Source organism: Panthera tigris, chromosome B4 (genome assembly GCF_018350195.1).
Source record: "Panthera tigris isolate Pti1 chromosome B4, P.tigris_Pti1_mat1.1, whole genome shotgun sequence".
In the NCBI taxonomy this organism is placed as follows: Eukaryota; Metazoa; Chordata; class Mammalia; order Carnivora; family Felidae; genus Panthera; species Panthera tigris.
The window spans coordinates 131,525,309-131,531,909 of NC_056666.1; the positions used below are offsets into that span (position 1 = coordinate 131,525,309).

Consider the following 6,601-nt stretch of genomic DNA (forward strand, 5'->3'; position numbering starts at 1 on the left):
ACGTCCAGGGCGGCTCAGGGTGGGATGGGGCAGTAAGGTGTTGGGGGTGCATCTACACGTGTGCAAGTCTGTCCGGCGGGGGCTGGGGGTGTTCGCGATCATCCGTTGTGTCGTCGAGTGTTCATTGAGTGCCTGCTGTGTGTCAGGTGTGTGCTTGGCACCGGTGGTGAAAGAGAAATGGTCCCGGAAAGGAGGAAGACGAGGGACGGAGGAGGCCCCGTGGGTACCGGAGGTGGGAGCGGTGCGAGAGATAGACCCGGATGATGCCGGGAAAGTTTGGCCCCAGGGTGGGTGTGAATGCCTGCAGGACACTGGGAGTTGTCGCCTGCCGGAGTGACGGCAGCCCTACTGTGGGTGTTGGGGCCGTCTCCATTTCGTGGCTGAGGAAACCGAGGCCTGGAAGAGTCAAGGTCACTTGCCCAGGGTCACTCGGCAGCCAGTGAGAGTTGGCTCCAAGCCCAGGCCACCTGACTGCGGAGCACCTGCTGTCCCCTGTCCTCCCTGCCTTCCCCATCCCCGAGCCTGGGGCTCCACCTCTCAGTGCTATCATCACACTCTGGGAGGCCTTGGGGACCTCAGCCCGTGAGATACCCTGATTCTGCTGCAAGCCGGGGGCCTGTGCTGCCCGGCTGGCTGCTCCCGAAGTGGGACAGCCCTGTCTCTAGGCCCCTCTCCCCACATCCCCACCAACCCCTGCCCTGGTCTCCTGTCAGGGTGGGAGGGCCCGGGGGGCTTGCCTCACTCGCCTGTTTCACCCATGTACTGCTCCGTGCCGTGCGTGCCCCACCGGGAGCTCCGGTGGCCTCCCAAAGGACTGACCGCTGTCCCTGCCCAGGGCCGGGTGGGCGAGGAGGCCCAAGGTCACAGCGAGTAAGTGGCAGAGCCGGGCTTACTGCCCGGGGTTCTTGGTCCCAGCCACTCAGCAGGCGCCCCGATTCCCTGCCCTCGTGACCTCCCAGGAAACGGAACTGATCTGGAACACTGTGTCATCTTTCCCTCGGCCAGGGTTAGCCAGGGGGGCTCAGGGGCTGGAACTGCCAAGGACCCAGAGGGTCCTTCCACTGGCCTTCCAAAAGGCCTGATGAGAGGACAGTGTGGGAGTCAGAGTAGAGACAGCAGGGACCCTGGGCCCAGCAAAGCCAGCCATTGAGCTGCTGCCATGGGACAAACGGCTCCCGAGATGAATGCTGAAAGCCCCTTGGTGCATGGCAGGCGGGGGGGGGGGGGGGGGAAGGAGGCCTGGACTGTAGTGGAGATGGTAAGCAGGCGACTCCAAAGGCACAAGGAGGATTGGGAGCAGAGAGAGACTCTTGCACAAGTGGGCTCTTCACTGAGCCTTGAGGGGCGGGGAGGCCTTACAGGATGGAGGTGGGGGGGGGCATGGGGCCCAGCGTCCACTGGCCAGTGCCTCAGGGAGCAGGGCAAGGGGACTGTGGCTCGGCACCGTGCTGGATGTCCCCGCCACCGGCACCCCGTTCCCCCACCAGAATCCTCAGAGGCAGGTGACACACTCCTGCAGACTCCGCTGTTACACCAGGGATTCAGAAGGCATGCAAGCCGGTGGTCCAGAGATGGGCCCCAAACCCGCCGCTACCCAGGGTCCCCCAGAGGGCAGTGTGCTATATGAGAGCTTGTGAAGGGGTGAGGCTCCCCGAGGAGGGGCAGGAGCAGCACCGCAGAGGGAGAGAGAGGGAATTTCCCAGGTAGAGAAGTGGCACCGCTGTCCCCGCTTAACCGCAGAGGAAACAGAGGCTCAGAGTGTGAATGAGTTAGCGGCGGAGCATGCATCTGAACCCCAGCCTGTCCAAGCCCTCCCCGGGGGGCAGCAGTGACAGCAGAGAACCCCAGGCAGCTGAGCAGCAGCTCAGGGTTGCTGACTCCGGGGTTTTCCACATCTGGCGGAGGGACTCTGTCCATGGTACCCCCGCTCCCGGTGGCCCGAGTGGGGACGGGATGAGGTTGCGGTATCTGCCAGGCCGAGCGGTGGAACCTGTTACCAGACCAGGTTTACGAAGCAGGTAAGGGTGCGGGTGGTCGTGGGTGTGCTTCTGGCAAAGTGAAGTCCTGTGCCGGTGCGGGAGGCTGTGAGAGGCCCTTCCCTTCGCCCACTCCCCACCAAGCACCTCCCCTGCCGATGGACACAGGAGGACCCCAGGGCGCTGTCCGTCCGTTCTCCCTGGGCACCGACTAGCTCCTCGTGATGCTAGGAACCACTTAAGCTTCATCCAACCCCTGGGTGTTCCTCATAGACTCTCCCTGCCACCCTAGACTGGGAAAGTTTACAGGACGCCTGCCAGGAGTGAGGGGCACCGAATCCTATCACTTTGCATTCCTCCCTTGACCTGGGGTACAGACTTGGAGTACAGCCCAGATGTGATCCCACCATCAGGCTGGCTCTTGACAGGGACCAGCCAGTGGTGGAGGGAGAGAGGGCGGAGGGTGGGATTTGGCTGAGACCCAAGGCTCCTGACTCCCCTTTTGGGAGGTTGGTAGCGACGTCCTGCTTCTTCCCCTGGCCGAGGACAGCCCCCCAGGGCCCCCAAGGTGTATTCACAAGCCAGTGGTGTACTCTTGCCTCCCTCTGCCTCTCTCCCCGCACCCCCTGCTCCCACCAAGCACAAGAGAGGGCTCAGGAAAGCTGGGTTCCACATAAGTTTAGAGCTGCAAGGACCCTTAGAGATAGTAGAGTCAGCCGGGAAGACAGTGACTTGTGCAAAGTCACACACAGAGGCAGAGGTTTGGGATCCGGGTCTCTTGCCTCCAAGTTAACACTCATCCTGCGCGGTCAAAGCCCGTCTGCCTGGGGGTGGCTTCTGGTACCTGGGGGTGTAACCATTGGTCTAACTCCCCAGGGACTGGCATCCGCTCCCTACTCCAACCTTCCCTGGTGAGTTTTGATCTTCAAAGACTCTTGGGGGTCCCAGGCTTCCCCCATGTAACCAAGAGCCCCCACTTGTTACCCCTTCAGGGCCCCCCAACCTTGACCCCAGACCCCTTTGATTGTCTAAGGAGCAGGAAGAGGGACCACCCTTCCAAAGAGTTTGTAGGAGGATGGGCTGGTGCAGTCGCTTCCAAGCGCTGCCCCTCGATGTGACACTCCCCCTCCCCTGGTGCCCACAGCCCTCATCTGGGTGTCCTGGCCCTCCCGCAGCGTAACTGCCTGTGTATAGTATAAATATATATATTTTCTATATATAAGATGTATAATATAAGGCTCCACAAATATATCTCTGTGTGTGTGCGTGTGTGCAGTGAATGGCGGTCCCCCTCCTGGGCCCCCACTCTGGACTCCCCCACCACCTGGTTAAGTCTCAAGAGTGAATCCAGTGGCCCCGTGGCACCCTCGTTTATGACATCTGTCCATTTGTGGTGAACCAAGTGAAGGTGGTGACTTCTGGTGACATAGTAATAAAGTGAAGACAAAACCCACCAGCGGATCGCAGCGTGTCACAATGTTTTTGTTCGCCATGAGTGTGGCTTTGGGTTGCCCGTTCCCTCTCTCCCCTGACCTGGCACATGCTTTTATTTGTTCATTACTGTTCAGCAGAAGTGAAACCATTGCAGTCGAAGCCAGTACCCCCCAGCTTTACATATGTACACGCAGGCACACAGGCTTCAACGTGCACACACACCTGCCCCGCCACCATTCCCTATCCTGGCCCCTTTCCCGCTCCCTAGAGGCAGTCAAGATTCCCTGCAGACCTACACATGCGTTTGCACTGTATTTAAAGTTAGTGGCCCTGGGCTGGCACAATATTTATCCAGACGCTGTGCTGGGGCCTAGGAGTCAACACTGAGGAACGTGGACAGCCCTTGACACCCCCCCACCCCCCCGCCCCTCGTAGTCTCCCGGCAGGGGGCATGGACGTTAAACCATGCAAACAGGAAATGTAAGTTGTGGCCGGCGCTGAGACAATGTCAGAAGACGTAAGTTGAGACGTGGGCTCAGGTACAGACCCTCTGAGCAGATGACCCTTCATCTGAGCTCTCTAGAATGATTAAGGGTTCAGTGGCGAGGGGGTGGGCTGCTGATCGATCTGGAGAGCAGAACTGAAAGGGAAGAGCTTGGGAATAGTGGAAGGCAGGCGTGGCAGATACACAGGAGAGAAGGAGGAGGGAGAGGCCAACGTTGGGCCATCAACCGACTGAGCCACCCAGGTGCCCCAATCCTTGTTGTGTGTTTTAAAACACCACTCCTGTGGTCACATGGCAACCAAGAGGTTGCTGCCCCTTGTTTAGACAGGAAGGTCACCATGGACACGGTAAGAGTGGGGGAAATCTAGATATATTTGAGGAAAGAGCAGATCGGTAAGCGATGGACTGAGTCAAGGGGGCTGAGGAGTGTGAGAACCACTCCCCAGCAGCAGCGCAGGAGCTCAGGCGGTAGGGGAGCGGCAGGTAAGCTGGGGCCCCCGTATCGGCCTGTCAGTCACAGTCTGGCCACGCCTATGCCCTGGGCTGTCCGCAAGTCCCGCCTTAGTCCCGCCTTAGTCCTACCGCGGGGCCTCTGACTGGGCAGAGGTGAGCACCTGATCCAAGGGCCGCCCTTTCATAGGCTGATGGGTCCCAGGGTCTTGGTGCCAAGGCAGCTGTAAAGGGCACCGCCCTCCTCCACGACTAAGCCAATCAGATTGCTTCCCTCCACGATGGGGTGAAAGGATTGGTCAATCGGGAGTGGGAGGAGGCTGGAGGAGCCCGGAAGAGGCACCATTCTGACAGACAGGGCCACGGACGCGTTCCCGCCTACCCGGGTTCTACCTTCCTCCTCTTGCTCAGGAGAAAGAGCCTTATCTGGAGAAGATGGCTTCCAGATTGGGATGAGAAGGACATTGCAGTGGAGAGTGTCCGCGGCAAAGACGACCAGCCGTCCGTCATCTGTGATGCGGGTTTCTTTGCTTGTTTGTTTGTTTTTGTTTTTGCGATGTGGGTTTGAAAACAAGTGGTAACCTGATGACCATTCATTGGACTTGACGGAACTCAATAAAAGCCCGACAGGGTTTTAACAGAATCAGAATAATTCGGAGAAATATGAAAACCCTCTCGAAGAAATACTAGTTTTCAGAACTAGCGCCCCTAGAAAAATTTCAGGGCCTCCTATTCAAAGAGCGGGTTTTAAAAATGCAGCTTAAGGTACTAAAATACAATTTTTTTTCCCTTTCAAAATATTTTATTTGTTATATTTTAGTACATTTAGAGCTGATGATTCTCCTGGAACAGTTTGTCAAAAGATAGAAGTCTTCAGAAAATCAATTTCACATATGCCTGAATTTAACATGTAACTTTATACAGTGACACGTTAATATTTTCTTTAACATTATCTGTAACTTGTGATGTTGTACAACACAGTGAAAGTGATACTTACATGGGGACATGGTGATCACCAAGGTGGTTCTCCCAGGGTGAGGCTCATAGACTGCGCTTAGGCCACACTGACCTTTGTGACTTCTCCAGATGTGGGAAACTCAACTGTGCAATTTCTTTTTTTTTTTATTTTTTTTAATGTTTATTTTTATTTTTGAGAGAGAGAGAGCGCGCAGGTGGGGCAGAAGCAGAGAGGGAGGGAGACACAGATTCAGAAGCAGGCTCCAGGCTCTGAGCTGTCAGCACAGGGCTGGGCGTGGGACCCGAACTCACAAACCACGAGATCATGACCTGGGCTGAAATCGGACGCTTAACCAACTGAGCCGCCCAGGCGCCCACCCACTGTGTAATTTCTAATAGCGAGGGAGAGCATTTGTGCCCTCCTCTGGGGGAAAAAAAATGAAAGCGACTTCATAATTTGTCTATAATTTTAATGACCTGTTTAGGCACTTGACTGCCATACCTTGGATTACAAGCAAATAATAATAATAATAATAATAATAATAATAATAATAATAATTTAAAATTGCCCTTCTCATTAATAATGAAACTTCACATGAAAATAGAATTTTCTGTAAAATGTGACCTTTACATTTGAGTTCTATTTCTAAGCCTCTGAATATTTGCTTTGCAATATTGTAGCAGTCTTCAGAACCAGGGATTCTAAACCCTGAAGAATTGGCAACTCCCCAACATGCTTTATTGCAACGTCCATGCGTATGCTTTGATTTTGTCATAATTTACTGACCGTTTTCTGCCCAAATGCTGGCAGTTCCCGTCCCAGACTTAGGCTGCAGAGCTCACGTTTGCATAGATCTACTGGATGGGCCCTTCCACGTGGGGTCCCTTCTCTCACCATGGCTTTGGTGGACTGCAGCCATATTCTGCTGCTGGCGGTCTGGGCACGGATCCCAGACTGCCCCGCCATGTGGCTGCACACTGGGTGGCCAGGTCAACTGCTCAACACTCATGCTGCCCGCCGCCTGCCATATTGCTGGCCCGGACCCCGCTTTCTGCCACCCGGTGTACCTTCTCTGCTCACACACATGCTTCGCTGTCCCATTGGACTTCCTTTACAAAACACAGTTCCAAGGAGAAAATTATTACGAATTTCAAGACAGTGAGAGCAGAGCGTTAAACCAAGAAGTGGGTCCCTCCTGAGAGCGGGGAAGCCTCTGTAACTCCACCGGTCACATGCCTCTGAGTTCAGCCCCGCCCAGAATACTGATTCCAGCCCCCT

At 55.6% G+C, this 6,601-nt stretch overlaps 1 pseudogene; it reads left to right on the plus strand.

The window, feature by feature from the left end:
* Positions 1–5,354: 5,354 nt before the first annotated feature.
* LOC122240695 lies at positions 5,355–5,507 on the plus strand (annotated as a pseudogene).
* The last annotated feature ends 1,094 nt before the right edge of the window (positions 5,508–6,601 follow it).